The sequence below is a fragment of the Protopterus annectens genome, chromosome 14.part0, assembly GCF_019279795.1.
Source record: "Protopterus annectens isolate FY-2018-M chromosome 14.part0, PAN1.0, whole genome shotgun sequence".
Taxonomy (NCBI): Eukaryota; Metazoa; Chordata; order Ceratodontiformes; family Protopteridae; genus Protopterus; species Protopterus annectens.
In genome coordinates, this window is record NC_056748.1 from 484,092,523 (window position 1) to 484,113,165 (window position 20,643).

At 41.4% G+C, this 20,643-nt stretch overlaps 1 protein-coding gene across 2 annotated transcripts in view; it reads right to left on the minus strand.

Moving 5' to 3' along the window:
• ZBTB12 (zinc finger and BTB domain containing 12) overlaps nucleotides 1-20,643 on the minus strand; it is a 78,839-nt gene that overhangs the window by 38,992 nt on the left and 19,204 nt on the right. Inside the window, exon 1 of one of the 2 annotated variants that reach the window (XM_044056240.1) lies at nucleotides 7,303-7,402. The exons of the other annotated variant lie outside the window; for it this stretch is intronic. The gene's annotated coding sequence lies outside the window, so the exon portion shown is untranslated. Of the gene's footprint in view, nucleotides 1-7,302; nucleotides 7,403-20,643 lie in introns of those variants that run through there. 2 annotated transcript variants of the gene reach the window in all.

Consider the following 20,643-nt stretch of genomic DNA (forward strand, 5'->3'; position numbering starts at 1 on the left):
TGTAGCAATTACTGTAGCACACAAAAGTGCTACCAGCACTAAACGTTCTACAAGGAAACGGCTCCAGTACTTATTATTAATGCCCACCCCTCCAGGCATGTCCAAAGGTCAGTTCCCTGTGCTTTCTCCTATTAACCTGGTAAACTTGAACATCCTGAGGCGATATAGCAACTGCCTCATGTACACGGACAACCCTCTCCTCTTACTTCCAAACACTCAGACTTGCGAGAGATGCACCAAGTATCCAAACTGGAAGTCACGCACTCTCTAGCCAAGACCAGAATAGCTGGTCAAGAGGAGAAGGGTCAACACTTGCACCACACCACAGGGAACACACAGCCCTCCAGAACACACACCAGCACTGCCTTCACATAAAAACACAAACCACACAACCACCTTTGTGCAGGCTCTCAATAAAAGTCTACCCAAACAGCAGAGACCTCCAAGGCACAAACACACTCAACCACTACAACACAACACTAATCATGAGACACATAACTCTTCAAGTGTGCCACTCAACCAAAGCCCCTAAGGCAAAACAGCATGCCCAGCACACTAGTCATAGGTGACTCAATAGTGAGGCACACCAATGTCCCACTCACTAGGCTGAATAAGGACAAAGTAACAGTCAGCTGCCTGTCAGGTGCCAGGATCCACCACATAAGGCATTCACTCAAGTCCCTCAACAACAGGTACAAATATGACTCTGTCATTGTACATGTGGGTGTGAATGACCTGAGACATACCTCCCTGGACTACATGAAAAGAGACATGGAGGAGCTCTCGGATTACGTAGCCCAGGCAGGTATGGCCCTAGCCCTGAGCAGCATTCTACCATCACCCAGAATGACACCACAGTACAAGCAGAAAATGACTGATTTCAACAACTGGCTAAGTTCCTGGTGTCATTCTAAGGGGATTCAGTATCTGTCTGCTTGGGATGACATGACTGACACACCTCAATGCTTTGCCAGAGATGGCCTACATCTGTCACCCCTGGGCTTCTGGATACTGGCCAAGGCTTTTGCCACCCCTACAGTGCCTTCTTTGGGCGGTGCTCCAAAGACCAAAATTACCGATGTAACAGCTACAAATAAATGCAATCTGAGGGTCATGCTGCTCAACAATAGAAGCCTAAATCTCAAAATGGACTCGCTCGAAGCACTCCTTAAAATGAAGAACATAGACATTTGTGCTGCAACAGAGACCTGGTTCAAGGCAGCAGAAAGCACCCATGCACTACCAGGCTATAACTCATTCCACACCTTTTGGCTCCAGAACTTCGACCAAAGCTCCAAAGGCGGTGGTGTTTCCATATTCATAAAGGATGCACACACCTCCAGACTGGTAGCCCAGCATAACACATGAGATACTTCAGGTGCAGCTAACATTGGGTAAGACACCAGTTCAGGTCTTAGCCTGTTATAGGTCTCCAACCATGTCCCAAAACTCACTACTTCACGTTCCTAAGCACCCTGGAGAATATTAGGGTCCAAACTAACACTCTCATACTGGGCAACTTCAACTACTCCTCCATTAACTGGGAAAACTACTAGTGTACCAACACACTTGCCCAACGTTTTCTGGAATTCATTAATTCCAATGCCCTGGACCAGCTTGTTCATACCCCCACTAGAGGTAGCAACATCCTTGATATGGTCATTACTAACATGGACAACTGTTGCTCTACACCAACGGTCAACTCCTCCATGGTTAGATCTGATCACAAACAAATCACCTTGGAAATCCACCCCCCCCCCCCCCCGCAAAGGTAACCACCATGAAAAACTTCTCCAAAGCTAACTTTGGGCTCCTAAAAACAGAGGTGGCTAACTTCACAGCACCCATGCAAATGCAGAATAGTTGCATGACCGCCGAATCATACACCAATGCACTGTACGAACACGTACACAAATGTATGGCTCTCACCATACCCAATAGAACCAAGACGCTCTCCTCCAAAAAAAGGAAGCCAATCTGGTGGTCACCTGCCATAAACAAACTCTACAACAGGAGGAGGAAACTGATACGGAATAAGGTGAAGTCCCAAGACTGGAAGAACTCCCTTATCAGCCTCAACAAAAAGTTGAGATCCCTCATCAAATCCTCTAAAGCTAGCTATGAGAACAGAATTGCAGCATATAGAAAGACAACCACAAAGCCTTCTATAGTTATGTAAAGAATTTCCACGGCAATACCCAGATTTGCTCTGAGCAACTGCACAATGGTACCTCCTATACCAAGCCAACAGATATTGCCAATATACTGGCTGACAGATCCAGTGCCAACTTTACTACCCCCTGAAAGGACCAATCACAATACCAGTAGATTGCCAGGCACCAAGTATTATTGCTGCACAGGTTAAAACAGTACTGTCCAAGGCCAAGAATACAGCTTCTACGGGACCTGACAATATCCCTGGCTGTGCTCTACATGAACTACAGAGTGAACTGGCACCTCACCTGCATGCCCTGTTCAATCACAGCCTCACCTCAGGCTTTGTCCCTCCCGAATGGTGCACTGCTATAGTCATCCCTGTCCACAAAGGAGGGAACTATCACCCCATTAGCCTGACATGTCTGATATGCAAAGCTATGGAACGCATCATCTTGGCCCCAATAAACAAGAATATAGGGAATCTCCAAACTCTGGATCCCACACAGTTTGGTTTTGTGAAGGGTAGATCATGCCTGCCCAACTTGGTCGACTTCTTTGAGTCAATCACCAGGTATATGGATGAAGGCAAGGTGGTTCATACAGCCTACCTTGATCTGGCCAAGGCCTTTGATACCATTCCCCACTCAGGGATCACAGAAAAACTCACTAAGCTATGCATCAACCCCTATATCACTAGGTGGGTTGCAAACTGGCTCACAGACAGAACCCACAGTGTGAAAGTAGCTGACTCCAAGTCAGATTGCCGACCAGTCACAAGTGGAGACCTGCAGGGATCAGTCCTGGATCCCCTCCTGTTTGGTATCTACTTCTTAGAAGTCCAGGCCAACACGAGGGGACTCTGGCTGACAAAGTTCGCAGATGACTGCAAGTTGGAAGCCATTATTAACTTCCCAAGTGATGATGACATCCTACAGAAGGGCCTCACTGAGACCAAAGACTGGTGTCAGAACCATGGCCTTAAGCTCAATGCCAAAAAAATGTGTTGTCATCCCCACTGGGAAAAACCCGGTTCCCAAGAATTATCACATCGATGGTAGTTCACTGAACACAGAAGGTGTTATAAGAGCTCTGGGAACACAGGTTGACAGCAACCTCTCTTTTTGACCACCACATTGCCACTGTGGTTAGAAAGTCCTGTGTGACACATCTCATTACTAAGGATTTTGCATCCAGGAAGCAAGAGGTCATTGTCTCCCGCTACTCTTCCCTCATTAGGCCAATCATGGAGTACAATGCCCCATTTGGCATGTACCTCACTAAATACCTGCAACAACTGGAGAGGCCGCAAAAGTAGCTTACAAAAACAGGATCCTAGGCCTTAAATACTTGTCCTATATGGACAGACTCAAAAAACACCAAATAATCTCTGTCTCATATTGCCTACCTAGAGATGATCTCTGCTTGGCTTACAAAGCCATGCCTGACCCAGCTCTGTTAGAAATGCTACATCTAAAGAAATCGCAATTCCTCTGCACCACATGCTCCAGAGACCTAAACCTCATTACCACAATCAACAGAACGTGTTGGAGGGACAGGTTCATAAAAGAGAGACTGCCCATGCTATGGAACAGACTTCCCATACATATCAAACAGAGCACCTCACTCGCCCTCTTCAACACAAATCTTGATGAGTGGATGGGAAACAGAAAATTCACCCCAGGGATCACTCCAGTGGCTCTACTCGACAGAGGCACTGGGAACTAAAGTCGGGTGGCATGATGCCAGGGTAATCCTATGGGCTAGGCTTGTAAAGGCTCCAGGGCCATTAGCCTAGTACACACCTATGAACCACTGGTCTCTCTCTACACAGAACTGTCCCTATTTGAGCAGTTGCATCCAGCAAAAAAAAAAGCCCTGAGATTTTAGGACAAAAATGATTTCTAACTATACTCCTAATAGTTTCATTAAGCAATTATTTTATATATGAAACACCTTACTGTATGGAAAAACTGAATCGCCCCAAATTCTGCAATTGTGAACTTTTACTTCGACAGAAAACTTAAATCTGATCCTTTGCACCGGCTGTAGGCATGGTCTGTCCTGCAACCTTTTATATTCCATTAAAGAAAGAGTCTAACTTTGATTATTTGAAATGATAGCATGTCCAAGTTTGACTTATTGATAGGTTCAGATCTGTGTATTTGCCTATTCCACATTCCATATTGTGTACTGTCATAGCTCTCACATATCTTCTGAAGAACACAGGACAAAACTAAACATAACCAAGAGAGGACAGGTTTTATATCAACATGCATTTTCTAAACATAGAGTATCTGAATAGCTACTTAAAAGCTTCAATTTATCCAGCCTTTTGTTGTTCGAGTTGATATATTCTTTCAGTTTAATCATGAGTGTGTTTGTTTTTTTCCCCCCTTTAATTCACTGGAAGCCATCTCTTGTGCTGAAGCTGAAGCATGCTGAACCGCTACAGGAATTCTTCCCAGCCAGTGTTTTCCCTTTTTCTGGTTCTCTAAATTTCTAATTTACTGGCATCCAACCAGAGTACTTCCTAGCCAGCGAGTGAATTTTACCCCCAAAAATGTCACCGACTCCTTTTTCTCAGTTTGTTTTCACACTACAAGAACTAAAAAAGTTGCTGATCAATGTGCAGCCATCTTGGAAGTCTATGAACAACAATACATATGAAACTAGAATATCTGTCATTCACTAACTATAATCCTTAGTAATTTAACCTAAAATCAAAAACTGTACAAGGCAGAAATCAGGGACAGTTAACATACTATATTTTAGTTTAAACTATACTGTGTGACTTTCCTTACCTCTCCAAACTCTCCAACTGTACAGATTTTTGCCTCATATTTTTGATCTGTTCTTCCTAAAATTTGTTTTCTGACAAATGATTCAAAATTTGAAGTCCCTAAATAATGACAGACATTTGAGTTTCAGACTTCAAATCCTTCAGAAAATGCATATGAACGCAAAACCTGTTATTCTAGCAACTTTCTAAAAATCAATAATTAAAATGTCGCAGATTTTTGCCCCCCCCCCCCATTGTTTCTAACATTGTACAGATTTCCTGTGGTAACGGGTTCAGCGGTATGGTGCAAACAGAAGATAACAAAAATGTGTTCCGAGGGTTTATGACCATGGACTTAGGAGAGCATGAGTTGCATATGCCTTCTTCATGGGGGGGGGGGGGCTTTCTCTGTAACACCTGTTGCTGTGCCCCTTTCTTACCTTAGGAACGAATTACTCACGTTAGAAGCTTCTAAAAGTACTATTATACAATGACTCCCTATTACTATTCGAAAACGTGCATGCTGACCAGCGTGCCCATTGTAAATCCCATAATGTACCAACGGAAAAAGGTCTGGTCGCCCGGACTTTTTTCGTCGGTATAAAGTGCCCCCAAACCTTTTTTTTTACAATTGCAAAAAAACAGAGACTTTCTTTTCTCTGTTGCGTCTGTTTCAAAGCATTGATGTACTGGGTATGCGTGGGAACGCAAGTCCCATATGCCTGCGCAGTACATCAAAATGAAGAAGCAGTATACCACAACTGGCGGAAGAACAGTATCGACCATTATCATAGCCGGCCTTAGGCATAGGCCAACTAGGCGGCTGCCGCTCTAGTAGGGGCGCTTTTCCAGTATTTATTTGGTGTAGGTAGACCAGGATGGGAGCACCAGGTGGTGGGGGGGCGCTGTGGAGCCCTTTTGCCTAGGGCACCAGTTGACCTAAGGCCGCTCCTGGCTGTTATACAAAGACATTACTTAAGAAAAATAAGTATGTTTTCCTTAAATAATGTCATTGTGGAATAGCAATTATCAACTCTGTGGTTGTGGTATACTGAAGATTTCCCCACGGTTGCCTTTGTTTAATCACTCAGGCTTCGGTTATTGCTTAAATACTTGAGAGGCTGGGTGAAAGAAACTGGTTAACATCAGACTGTTGCATGGCCCAGCATTGCCCAATAGTGTGTGTGTGTCTCAAAAATATGTAGTGGTTAGCAAATAAGCTTGCACCCATAAGGTCGTTTTGTAAATTTCACCTACTGAAATATAGTTTTGCTTTGAAGTTAAATAGTCTGTTGCACGTTTTTATAGTTGCATATGAATAGGCGCCAAAGAAATTGTTTTGTTGTATTCTACCATTGTGTGAAGTACTACTTTTCTGTAATACGAATGCCAAAGCAATATGTCCTTTTGTTTTTGCTGTAGAAATATTAATCGAGAATCTTAGTAGTTGTGGACAGGAGCAGTGTTGCTTAAACTTAATTTTTGTCTGCAGTTTCGTAATGTCCGAGTAGTAAGATAACAATTTTGTTATGAACGTCTCCTACTTTTCAATGAAAAACAGGGGTACTACACACATTAGTTTGTCGTCATCAGACAACATGTTGATGTTACCCTACTTGACACTGGCAGACTGGACAGTCTCAAAACCATTAGAGAGTCAAGCACAGCGCCCGTTTTTTGTAGCTGCTGCGTGTGCTTGGGCACACAGCTCACTAGTAGTTTTGCACTATTCTTTGCTGTTTTCAATATAAATAAACCCGGAACACACAGCTGAACGGTTTGAAACCAAGGGTTGTACGACCACAACTATTCTCACTAAAAAAATAAATAAATAACCTAATTGTTGCTATCTTTTAGAGATTCCCCCCAACGTTTCAGCACACCAACGATAAATATCCAAATACTACCATCTCCAACCACTTACGAGACAGCTTCTTGTTATAGTAACCATACCCTTCCCCACCCATTCATTTAAAAAGCGACTCCGTTAAAGGCGCAGGCAGCAGCTTTTTCAGTCGGCTAACGACGTAACGTGACGAATGCACTGGTTCTCTGTTCTCTAACTTTCCTTAGCTAGGTTCCTAATTTAATGTGTAAAGGGTCGAGCAAATTACGAAACGTAAAATTTACTTAATATATGCGAAATAAGTGAAATGAATGATAACACAGTTGCAAACCTACACCATGAGCGCTCAAATCCCACCCAGGGGACATTGCGTCTAGAAGCGCAGAAGGAACACAAACAGAACGCACACAGCAAATGCTAGATCTGAGTGTAGAATGTTCCACCAGTCCGGATAAACCAATATTATTAAAACGGGACAAGATGAGAATTCCGGAACAAACTGCAAACACACTGAACCCACCTTTTTCCTTCCGCGTTGCTTCCCTTGTTAACAAGTATCTGCTGGTACAGTCCAGGGCTCTTGTTTGGTTCCAGATTAGCGCAGATCGGAAGAGGAGGTGGAACGCTGTCTGTCACTCATTCTGTCGCAGGCGGGGGTTGTTAACCTAAACAGCTTAAATGCAGGTCATAGTGCTGTCTGCTGAAATACTACAATCAGCAGGAAAACAGTATTTTTCAGGAAGCTGGGTTTGTCATTGTAATTATTTTTTATGTTATGGATTTATAGGTATTAAAAAACACGAATATTTATGTTATGCAACATTATTTATTTGATTTAAACGTGGTTATTCGTAGACTAGCACTGAAAGAAAATATAACTATGTCTCACTGATTAAACACATTTAAAAAATATAAATTGCATTTTTAAGATATAACCACAGACTATGCCATACATTTTTCCTTTCCCCGATAGTGTAGTTCCACCTAACCTATACTGTCTAATATAAAACAGACAGAGTTAAAAATGAAACAGCCGTTGTATCCTGTGATAGTCTATGCTTTTCATTCTTATCATATGGCAAGTACAGAAGAATTCCTCCCTAATACATTAGAATGATACAGTATGTAGGCAAGTATGGTGAAAGAAAGACAACCGTATTAAAAGAAGACAAAAGTACATCTTAGTGAAACAATTCCTGTGTGCCTGACTCAGAGGTCCGTTTCTGAACACCACTTTTTAGATTTCAATGAACTCTGCTACTGCGGTGAAGGTGCTGCGGTAGCGTTGTTGCCTCATAGCAAGACGTTATCCTGTTCGATTCTCAGCTAGAGCGTCTTCTGTGTTGAGGCATACGTGAATGGGGCATGCCTTCATTGAAGGTTGTGCGTCAGGGCTGGTAACCCGGTACGTAAAAATCCACTACCAATCATTAGCGGACCGGAGTTCCGCTGTGGCGACCCCTAACCGGGAAAAGCCGAAAGACACAAACAATGAACTCTGCTATTATCTTATTAAGAGAATTCGTTACAGTGACTGATGTATCAAATGGTCCACAACAAAAATGAGTAAAATTATGAAACACCAGAACGTGCATGAAATTAGATCCATATGAAGTAAGGGCACTTGGATACATCAAATATGGAAAAAGTATGCATTTAAAATAACAGAATGGCATTAAATATACTGATCCCAAGGACATTGCTAATATCCTAGCAGATCGAATCAGTACCAACTTCACCCCCCTCTCACCCCCTAAAGGGCCCATCTCAATACTGAAAGATTGCCAAATTCCGGTAATCATGGCCACACAGGTAAAAACCGCACTCTCCAAAGCTAAGAATACAGCATCCATGGGACCAGACGACATCCCAGGCTGTGTACTACATGAACTACAAAATGAAGTGGCACCTCACCTAAGTGTCATGTTTAATCATAGCCTCATCTCAGGCTTCATGCCCACTGAGTTGTGCACAGCTACAGTTATCCCACTCCACAAGGGAGGGATTCACCTTGGATCCTGGGAACTACCGTCCCATCAGTCTGATGAGCCTGATCTGCAAGGCCATGGAACATATTATCATGGAACGGGAACTACCGTCCCATCAGTCTGACGAGCCTGATCTGCAAGGTCATGGAACTTATAAACAAAAACATTGGCAGCCTTCAAACACTGGACCCCACCCAGTTTGGGTTCGTGAAGGGCTGATCGTGTCTCCTGAACCTGACTGACTTCTTCGAATCAGTCTCCAGAGCCGTGGACAAGGGTAAGGCGGTCCACACAGCCTATATGGACCTCGCCAAGGCCTTTGACACCATTCCCCACTCTGGAATCATAGATCAACTTACTAAGCTGGGCATAAATCCCTACGTCACTCAATGGGTTGCCAACTAGCTTACTGACAGAACCCACACTGTAAAAGTAGCCGACTCCAAATCCAGCTCCAGACAAGTGGAGTATCTCAGGGTTCAGTCCTGGGATGGCTCTTATTTGGCATCTACTTCTCTGAAGTACAGGCCAACACTAAGGGACTCTGGCTAACAAAGTTCGCAGATGACTGCAAACTGGGAGCCATTACTGAATCCCCAAATGATGTGGATATTCTACAAAAGGGCCTTACAGAAACAGATGCTTGGTGCCAGAGCCATGTGCTCAAGCTCAATGCCAAGAAGTGTATAGTTATCCCCTTTAGGAAAAACCATGTACCCATGAATTACCACATAGGTGGCAGTACACTAAACACCAAAAGTGTGATAAGAGACTTAGGAACACAGGTGGACAGTGGTCTCACCTTCAATAACCGCATCACCATAACAGTCAGGAAATCCTTCTATGTGGCACACCTCATCACTAAGGGCTTTTCATCCGGAAAAAAGGAGGTCATTGTCCCACTGTACTCATCCCTCATTAGACCCATCACAGAGTACAATGCCCCGTTTGGTATGTACCTCACAAGACATCTGCAACAACTGGAAAGGCCGCAGAAACATCTCACTAAAAGAATCACAGGCCTAAAGCAGATGCCCTATGCTGACCGTCTAAAAAAACTCCACCTATACTCTTGTCGCATATCATCTACTCAGAGGCGATCTCTGCTTAACATACAAGGCCATGTCAAACCCAAAGCTGTTGGACATGCTACACTTAAAGAAATCCCAATCTATCAGAGCCACACGCTCCACGGACCTAAACCTTGTCATCACAATGAACAAAACATGCTGGAGGGAAGGTTCTTGGCCCAGAGACTCCCCATACTCTGGAATAGACTGCCCATACATGTCAAGCAGAGTGCCTCCTTGGCCCTCTTCAAAAGAAACCTTGACGACTGGATAGGAGAAAGGAAATTTACCCCTGGATCACATCAGTCGCCCTGCTAGACAGGAGTCCAGGGAAGTAAATACTGTGGGGAAAAATAGCCATGGAATTGTTATGGCTAGGCTTGTATAGGCCCTAGGGCCGATAGCCTAGTACCAACCTATGAACCTATAATGTAATTTACGTATGCCCTGACTCGGATATGTGTGGTCCACTCAAGTTACGACACTAAGAAACTGAACTAGAAAAAATAAACCAGTCAAACTACATGGGAGTAATTTTGTCACTGCTACTTATTCACAGAAACAGCTTCTGAAACAGTGAATGAGTGAGTTGGGGAGGGATGTCTACAACAAAGGTATTTAGAGAATTTAGAAATGTATGTAAGGTGGCCTCTGTTTATTTCACTATCCTTTAAAAATTTCTTAACCAGGTTATCATCAAATGGTCCTTAACCAGTTTTTATTGTAGCTCTGAGGATTAAAGCTGCCACATAGAAAATACAACACATTTATTTTCTAAACTCCTTGTCCTGGTGTGGGTTGTTATGTGTTAGAAAAATATGTATTTGAACATGTATAAAGTGCTAGTTTAAAAGCAAATAGTATATAATGCATTTTATTCTATTTACAATATGGCAATAAGAATGATTTTACATGTAATTGCTTGAAGCTTTGGAGCTGCAGTGTATTTGAACTCTGACCCTGGCAGTAGCCAGCTCAGCAAGCTTATGTTTTTCACTAATGATTATCTGCTGGGTCAGGAAATTAAATGTATAAAGCATTGAAAATCTTCTTCCTTCCTCTGGGATAATTGGCCTTGTGAATGTTACCAAGATAAGACACAGCTGCTGAAGTAATGTTGCAAAGAAGAACAAAGAAGTGTATTACAAGATTGAACTAACTATTGTATTCGAACAGGCCTGAAACCTTGAAGGAGTAACATTTACAGAAAGACATTATAACTGACCAGGTGCTTTGCAAGGCTGTATTATTCCCATGGGAAAACTTTTAAAATGTATAACATCAGCTTTTTCTTATGAATAGAATATTGTAGACCATAATGATGTAGGTGCCCTGTGACTAACCACGTCAGTAAGGTGGGCACAGCTTGAGTGTTAAACCTATATAAAATTGTGTATTTCCTGCATCATATCAGACAAAACTCTGTACTTGTATGTTTTTTTGCCTCCTGGTGTACACTAGTAAACTTTTGCATCTGAGCCTCCTGTGTTGTTATCATTGTTTTTATTTAACAGTTTGGTCCTTCGGTAAACGGAAGCCCTCAGACAGCTACAGATCAGAGTGTACCGGTGGTCGAATACTGCGCAGGAGAAGCTACCGAAACGGTTCTTCTTGAAACACAAAGACCTCTGACTGAATTGTCATTTTGAGAGGCTGGCCACTTTCTGATCTGCGGCCGAAGAGCGGTCTCGAACTGGTCGACCCAGGAGGCTCAGGTAGGAAGATATTTGCCTTTTTTCTGTTTTAGATCAGGGACTAGGTTACAGTAAATGTCATTGTCAGAGATTTGTTATACAGATCAGGGACAAAAGGAAATTACTGTATATTTTGTCAGAGATCAGGAAAACAGAATAAGGTAGGCAGTTATTCTAGATAAACTGTGTAAGGAACTGAAATACCACGTGGTGAAAAGGGTTACGTAACATTTTCTTTTAGAATGGGAAATCAGTGCACTAAAACTTCATGAGATCCGCCCCTAACTGATGACGCAAAATATATGCAATTACAACAGGCTGATAATGTAAGGTATTATACAAAATGGGTTAATAAATACGGATTTGACGGTAAATTAAATAAGATTATTAGTTAAACTTTTAAAACAGCTTAAATCTGACGCAGAAGGTCAGGCAAAAAAACAACAGCGATTAGGCATTCCTCAGGCACACAGGTGGATTAAGGAAGTAAACCGAAGGGAACAAAAAACTAAAAATGCTAAGACGTTATTTTTAGATAAAGAGGATAATAATACAGTAATAGCGACGGCCCCTCCTCCTCCACCCCCTCCAATGCCTTTTTCAGGATATGAAGCAGGAGGACAAGCTGGTCCACCTCCACGTTATCCTGAAGTCACAAGAGCACTAAAACCATTTGTTAGAGAGCCTACTGAAACTAGGTCCCGGACACGTAAAACACTTGGGGACACAGACTTATATCAAGTAGGGAGAAACAGACGAGAGTGAGGAAGAAATCTGTCCACTAATCGAGGTACCAAATCCTCAGGAAGGGCAGGACCCAACTCTTCTAGTATATAAATCATGGACACCGGAAGATATTCGGAAAGCTACAGAGGGAATCCCTCATCCAAAAGTTAATTACACAAAGTTTTTACAAGATTTGCAAGGTATGAGACTAAGTTACCACTTGAATGGGGAAGAAGTAGAAAAGGTAGTTAGACAGATTGTGGGTCCAGACTGGCACATGATTTGTGGCACCTGGAATCCTCGTAATGCAGAGCTTAAACCACTCCCACATAGTGACGCAGAACTAGACAACAGAGTGAAAGGTCTTACAGACCGAATTTCTGAAAAATGGAAACCTAGAGCAGATTGGACTTGCATTAATCAATGCATACAACAGGAGAATGAAACTGTAGATGGGTACTATGGTAGATTATTGGAATGTTTCAATAACCATAGTGGTATGGCTATTCCTGAAAATCAGACACATGATACCTTGTATGAACAGCAACTGAAAAATGCATTTTGAAAGGTTGCATTGCACCTATCAGTAGCTTTATTACAAAGCATATGATAGATCATCGAACAAGTAGGCTACAAGCCTTACTTGAATATGCTAGACATGCTGAAAGACACTTTAATAGTAAAAAGAAAAAGAAGACACAAGTCTTCACAGCTGAAGACGGAGCTGAGGTCTTTGTAGTACAGTCAGGTAAAAAGGGTAAGAAAAATACCCAGGGAAATAGACAATCTGAGAAAAGGTCAGAAGATTTTGAAGAGAGAAAAAAGAAAGGTGAGTGCTTTAAGTGCGGAAATAGCAAGGGATTGCAGGCTAAATAAAAAGGTGACTACAGAAAATAAAGGTGATGAGGACTGACTATATGATAGTGATGAAAGTCAGAAATCATCAGGAAAGGCAAACAAACAAAGGGCAAATGTAAATGTAGTGGCAGGAACAGAGGAAATGCAAGCAGATGTAGAAGATGAAGAAAGTGAAATTTTAGATTTGGCATTACTGAGCTTGGAGCTCTATCTGGCAGACACAAAACCGGAAGTTACACTTCTGGTGGAAGGAAGGGAAGTAAAATTCTTGTGTGACTCAGGAGCATCACGAACTTTGATACACCCCTCAAAGTTACCAGAATATTCCGAATCACCTGATTATATATTAGTGAAAGCAGCAAATGGACAGCTATATAGGGAGCCACTCTCCCATGATATAGCAATAACTGACCCTGTTTCAGGTATGACTCAGAAAAGTAAAATTGTAGTTTCTGCAAAATGTCCAGTAAACTTACTGGGAAGAGATCTTATGCAGATATTTGGCATAGCAGTGGTTCCCACTATGCAGGGTATGGAGGCACAAAGACAAATGGATACTTTTGTGGTGCGACCGGAGGGTGAAACTTTTTACTGGTACAGCCAGGACCTAGTTACGACTGGTCCAGGGGCAGTAACTGAGGAACTGATGAATGTAGCCATCAGTAAGGCCCCCTCCCTTGACACTGACCAACAGCATTTGTTACATTGTACTCTATACTACTGTAGCATGCCAGGACCTGATAAAGAATATGAGCAAGAGTTATTTAAAAATCCTGCTAACAGATTAGTATTACGAACCTTGTATTGGGATACTGAGGGAAACAGTGTGGTAAGCTGTTCATTACCTCAGGAATTTATGACACTGTACAAATCTAATCGACTACCACATGTCAGCTTGACAAAGAATAAGGATGTGAAATGGGTGGACTTAGGAGAAAAAGTAACAAGATGGGAAAAACAAACTGAGTTAGAATTATCAGAGCAGGGAATACAAAAACAGAAATTGAATTGGCTAACACTGACACATCCAGCTGTACACTTACAAACTAGTGAAGACAGCTGATTAGCATTCTTATTAGAAGAAGAAGAAAAAGCCTTGTGTGACATACCAAACATTCTTTGGTCAACAGGTAAATCAGATGTAGGACTTATTCAAACAGCAGGACCAATAACTATTACACCAAAATCAGCATTTAGACCACAGAAAAGACAATACCCCTTGAGGAAAGATGCAGAGCAAGGAATCAAGCCTATAATAGCAGCATTACTCAAGGAAGGAGTACTGGTAGAATCTCTTGATTCACCATGTAACACCCTCTATTTCCTGTTAAAAAGCAAACAGGGAATGGCGGATGGTACAGGATTTACAAGCTGTAAACAATGCAATAATACCCAGAGCACCTACGGTGCCAGACCCACACACCTTGTTGAATGATTTGAAACCACAACAAAAATATTTTACTGTGGTAGATATAAGCAATGCTTTCTTTTCAATACCTATACATCCTGATAGCCAGTATTGGTTTGCATTTACATTTCAGGGTAAAAGATATACCTATACTCGGCTACCACAGGGATATTGTGAAAGTCCAATGATATTTGCACAAGAAATGGCAAGCAACCTGGCAGGGTTTATCCCACCAGGTGGTAGTCAGATTCTACTTTATGTAGATGACATCTTGCTAGCAGCCCCTACCCAGCATCAATGCAGGGAGGATACGATAGCATTATTAAAATTTTTAGCAGCACAAGGACACAAAGTAAACAAAAGTAAGTTACAACTTTGGAGAAAACAGGTTAGATACCTGGGATATGTAATATCCAATGAAGGTAGAATATTAGACAAAGACAGAAAAACAGCGATTTTACAGGCACCTAAACCAGCAACCAAGAAGGAAATGATGTCCTTCTTGGGAACGACTAATTTTGTCGAGCTGGATATCAAACTATGCTTTAGAATCTGCTCCACTGGCTGATTTAATATATAAAACACCAATGGCAGCACAAGATGTATTACAATGGACACCTGAAGCAGAAACAGCTTTCTGCAGACTAAAACAATTGATAGCTTCATCATTAGTTTTAGGACTTCCAAATTACCACAAAAGATTTTTTCAGACCGTAGATTGTAAACAGGGATACATGACGTCAGTTTTGACGCAACAGCATGGGGATAAGCAACGCCTCATAGCTTACTATTCATCACAGTTAGACCCAGTGGCACGATCGTTGCCTCAATGTGTGCAAGCAGTAGTCGCAGCTGCAATGGCAGTACAGGCTTCGGCCTCAGTGGTATTATTCCACCCTCTCACATTGAGAGTGCCTCATGCAGTCGCGATAATTTTACTGCAAGAAAAAATAGCATATCTATCTCCTGCTAGACATCTTTCATGTATGACCATACTGCTGAGCCCATCTCATATGGTGATTGAACGTTGTACAACATTAAATCCATCAACGTTACTTCCAACTCCTGTGGATGGCACACCGCACAGTTGCCTGCAGGAAATTGAGCAAATAACTTTGCCCAGACAAGACCTCACTGATATACCCTTGAATGATGCCGAGGTGACATTTTATGTGGATGGCTCATGCAGAAAGGGTCCTACAGGGAAAAATCTAGTAAGATATGCAGTAGTCACAGATACAGAGATTTTAGAAGCCCAACCCTTACAGCATAACCTGTCTGCTCAAGCAACAGAACTGATAGCCTTAACACGGGCTTGCACTCTAGCGAAAGATAAATGTGTGAACATATATACTGACAGTCAGTATGCTTTCTCTACAGTGCATGTTTTTGCACAACAATGGAAAAATAGGGGAATGATAACATCTAATGGTAAACTGATTAATCATGCGCAACTTATTTTGAACTTGTTAGATTCCATTCAGCTACCTACCAAAGTAGCTATTTGTAAATGTTTAGCTCATACAAAACAACAGGATACAATTTCAAAAGGAAATGCAAAAGCTGATGCAGCTGCGAAGCAAGCAGCCTCAGACTCAGAAACTTTACTTTTAACCGAGGAATTACAACCCTCTGAGATTTTAGATCTAGAAATGTTAAAAACGATGCAGGCATTAACTACAAAAGCTGAGAAACAAAAATGGGAGAAACGAGGTGCAATCCTCGAAAATGGACTGTATATCTCCAAAGAGAAAAAGACAATATTGCCGTCTAATTTATTTAGATATGCAGCTTTGTTGAGCCATGGGCAGTGCCATGTCTCAACAGGGGGGATGGTACAGTTAGTAAATCGAATATCCCAAACATATGGATTCACAAACTTTACACAAAAATTTTGTGCAGCATGTCATATCTGTAACAAACATCATGCACAAGGGGCATTCAAACCCAAGCAAGGGAGTTTTCCTATACCACCATATCTGTTCCATACTATCTGTATGGATTTCATAGAACTGAACAAATGTGAAGGGAAAAAATACTGTTTAGTAATTATAGACATGTTTTCCAAATGGGTAGAAGCTTTTCCAACTAAAAATCCGGATGCAGCAACAGTGGCAAAGGCCCTAATAAAATAAATAATTCCTAGATTTGGCATATCGGAGAGAATCTATAGTGACAATGGGACACATTTTGTTAATCAGACGATTCACCAACTTGGGAGATTCTTCGGGATCTCCTTGAAGAATCATTGTGCTTACCACCCACAGTCTGCAGGACTGGTGGAAAGGTACAATGGAATTTTAAAAAGCAAGTTGAGGAAGTTAGTAAATGAGACACAGAAGAATTGGATTTGCTGTTTGCCTTTGGCACTGCTGAGCATGAGAACAGTTCCAAATGTAAAGGGTTTGACCCCCTTTGAAGTGATATTTGGAAGGGCATATTATGTGCCACAGTGGAAAGCTCTCATGCCTGCAGAACTAGAGGCTGACAGCTCATTAGCTAGCTATATGAGGAAACTGTTAAATAAAACTGTTTTGCAGTTGAACTCTTTTTCAGATAAAAGACAGAGCAGACCGTTGGAAGCAGTGCTGTCTCCGGGGTCCTGGGTGTGGTTGAAGATTACGAAGAGGAAGAATTGGGTGAGTCCAAAGTGGGAAGGACCGTACCAGGTACTGTTGGCGACGCCTACTGCAGTCAAAGTTGCTGAGAGGTCGTCCTGGGTCCATCTGACGCACTGTAAACCGGTAAAGAATTTTCAGCTTGATAAACATTTTGTGACTGACACACAACAAAGTCAGGATGGCCAAGAGCAAAAACACAGATCAACCCCAAAGATGTTGTTTAATCATCTTGCTGACTATGCATTTATTGACTATGATTGTGATGACCTTCCTTTTGTTGTGGTTCTTCCTACATATAACCACACAAGTGAAAGTGGAGAGACATGATGAACTGTCTATAGACTGGCATCCAAACTTTAACACATACCTAGCCATGAAGCATGTATATGTAGAGACTATGAACATTTCAAATTGCTGGGTTTGTACTGCTATACCAACAGCATATGGAGGACTGTTGATGTCCGCTGTCCCCTTGGGGATAAATGAGACTTGGGAAAATTTACTTTTTGATACAGGTTCTGTAAGATCACAGGACAAAATTGCACTGTATTTGCCGATTACACAGAAGTGAATTGTATGTTTCTACAGGAATGACACACTCCAAGTGGGTTGGAGTAACTGTAACATAACTATATCTTATAAATGCTATATTAAAGCTAAAGATAAAGGCACTGTTTGTAATACAAATTATGATTCATATTTGAGCTCAATGAAAACAACATTAAAAGATGTGCAGAGAAATCCTGTTTTACATAAACAATTGTCTGTTATAGATGAGAAAATGTTTCATTCAGAATTAACCCGCATCAGTACTAAAGTAGAAAACTGTTATTTTGTTTGTGGGAAAAAGGCATACAAATGGCTACCTGAGAATTGGTCCGGCAGTTGTTTTTTGGGTTATCTGGTTCCGGCCATAAGACATACTGCAGAATTACCTCTAGGTAAGATACGAAATGTAAGAGATGTAGCCCGAAAACCTGAAGATCCAATTGGAAAACCTGTAAATCCAGTGGGAAAAATCGAAGCTGGATGGAAGGACCATCATTCCGTAAAAGATAAAGAAAAATTGACTCATATGGACTTGAGTGACAGTGTTATATCCTGGGCTGGAATACTTCCAGCATATGGAGCAGTCAAATCGATCTGGGAGTTGAGAAAGCTGTCAAAACTTCTCGAAGTAATGAGTAACGCAACTTTTTCTGCTCTCGAACTAGTGACTGATGAACTGAATGCAATGAGAACTGTTGTGCTACGAAATCGAATGGCTCTTGATGTCACCCTAGCGGCGAGAGGTGGTACGTGCGCGCTTATCAAAGAAGAATGCTGTGCGTTCATACCAGACAATCGACATGAGATTAATGACCACCTAGAGGTAATACAGCAGGTATTGGCCATGACTGAACCAGGCCCAAACCCACTGATGAACTTTTTCCAGAGTCTGTTTGGTGGGTGGGGTTCTATCCTAATGAATATTTTGATTGCTATTTGTGTTGGTCTGCTCCTATTGGGAGCATGTGTCTGTTGTGGGATCCCCTGCATGAAAAGATTAGTCAAAGATTTTGTTGATATTTTTGTAACTGAAACTTTGTACCAAGACACTGAATTGGAACTATTAATTCCAGACGAAACTCTTTCAGAAATATAAACTAAATGACTTGCCTAGTTGAAAGTCCTTAAGGGAGAAGGCTAGGGGATGATAAAACATTGCTTATATTTCTGAATACAATAAAAAGTATTAAAAGGGAGGAAAATGTTAGAAAAATATGTATTTGAACATGTATAAAGTGCTAGTTTAAAAGCAAATAGTATATAATGCATTTTATTCTATTTACAATATGGCAATAAGAATGATTTTACATGTAATTGCTTGAAGCTTTGGAGCTGCAGTGTATTTGAACTCTGACCCTGGCAGTAGCCAGCTCAGCAAGCTTATGTTTTTCACTAATGATTATCTGCTGGGTCAGGAAATTAAATGTATAAAGCATTGAAAATCTTCTTCCTTCCTCTGGGATAATTGGCCTTGTGAATGTTACCAAGATAAGACACAGCTGCTGAAGTAATGTTGCAAAGAAGAACAAAGAAGTGTATTACAAGATTGAACTAACTATTGTATTCGAACAGGCCTGAAACCTTGAAGGAGTAACATTTACAGAAAGACATTATAATTGACCAGGTGCTTTGCAAGGCTGTATTATCCCCATGGGAAAACTTTTAAAATGTATAACATCAGCTTTTTCTTATGAATAGAATATTGTAGACCATAATGATGTAGGTGCCCTGTGACTAACCACATCAGTAAGGTGGGCACAGCTTGAGTGTTAAACCTATATAAAATTGTGTATTTCCTGCATCATGTCAGACAAAACTCTGTACTTCTATGGTTTTTTGCCTCCTGGTGTACACTAGTAAACTTTTGCATCTGAGCCTCCTGTGTTGTTATCATTGTTTTTATTTAACATTACAGTAACAAAATAATCATAAAAGGATGTATGGAAAAGTCATTAGCAGACCCGGAGTTCTACTGTGGTGACCCCTAATCGAAAAGCCGAAGAAGAATTTTTGATAAGAATGTTGAAAACATTACAGGACAGCATATTGCAGAAGATTACGTAGGGGGATTGGTGAGAAGTGTTGCAGGAAATAACAGGATGATGACATGCAGTACTGTGTGAAGAGCCTTTTCACTCCTTATATGTATCAATAAATATGTTTCAGTTAGTGTAGGATGTGCCAAATGGGAAGACTGGAAATGCATCAAATAAGTCATTATGTTGGGTATAAATAAATGAAGCTTCTTTAAACCGATATGTTTTACATGGGATCTGAATTTGGTGCATGAGTTGACTTCTTTCAGTTTAGAATGGTGGGATTCCCATATCTGAGGTACAAGGTAAAAAAAAATTCTGCTGTGAAACCTAGCTCTAGGCATTTGAAAGGAGGTGATATGGGAGGTAAGCGATCTTAGGTTGTTGTCTGAAGTACACTGAGAAAACCAGCTGGCTACGGCTCAGAAGGAGTTTAGATTGTATACTTTTTTAAATTAGGAGGCTAGTGGAAGTTTGGTTCTGTGCTGCTGGGCAGGTCGCCATTTATCCTTTTAAAGAAGTGAACAGTGGTGTTCTCTTAGAAAGGAGGAACGATGAATTGGCTAAAGTGGTTAGTGGCACTTTAAAAGTAAGAGAAGTTATTTTTGTAGACAGATGAGGTTATTGAGACACCATATTCCACTTGTTTCAGAAGGACTCTTGTTTATTGTCATTCTCTGTGCTGGAGATAAAGCGAGACTTTTTTGTCCAGAAAAGTGACCTCACTTGCTTTGGCTTCAGTAACTTCTCCATGATGTTGGAAGTTTAGTTGCTGGTGTAACCAAATTCCAAAGAACCTGAAGTAACTTGTCTGCAATTAGTTTTAGTTATTACAGAGTATTATCTAGTCAAGAGGAACAAGGGGAAGTTTTTTGGTTTTGATCCAGAAATCATGGCTGTGTGTGTGAGAG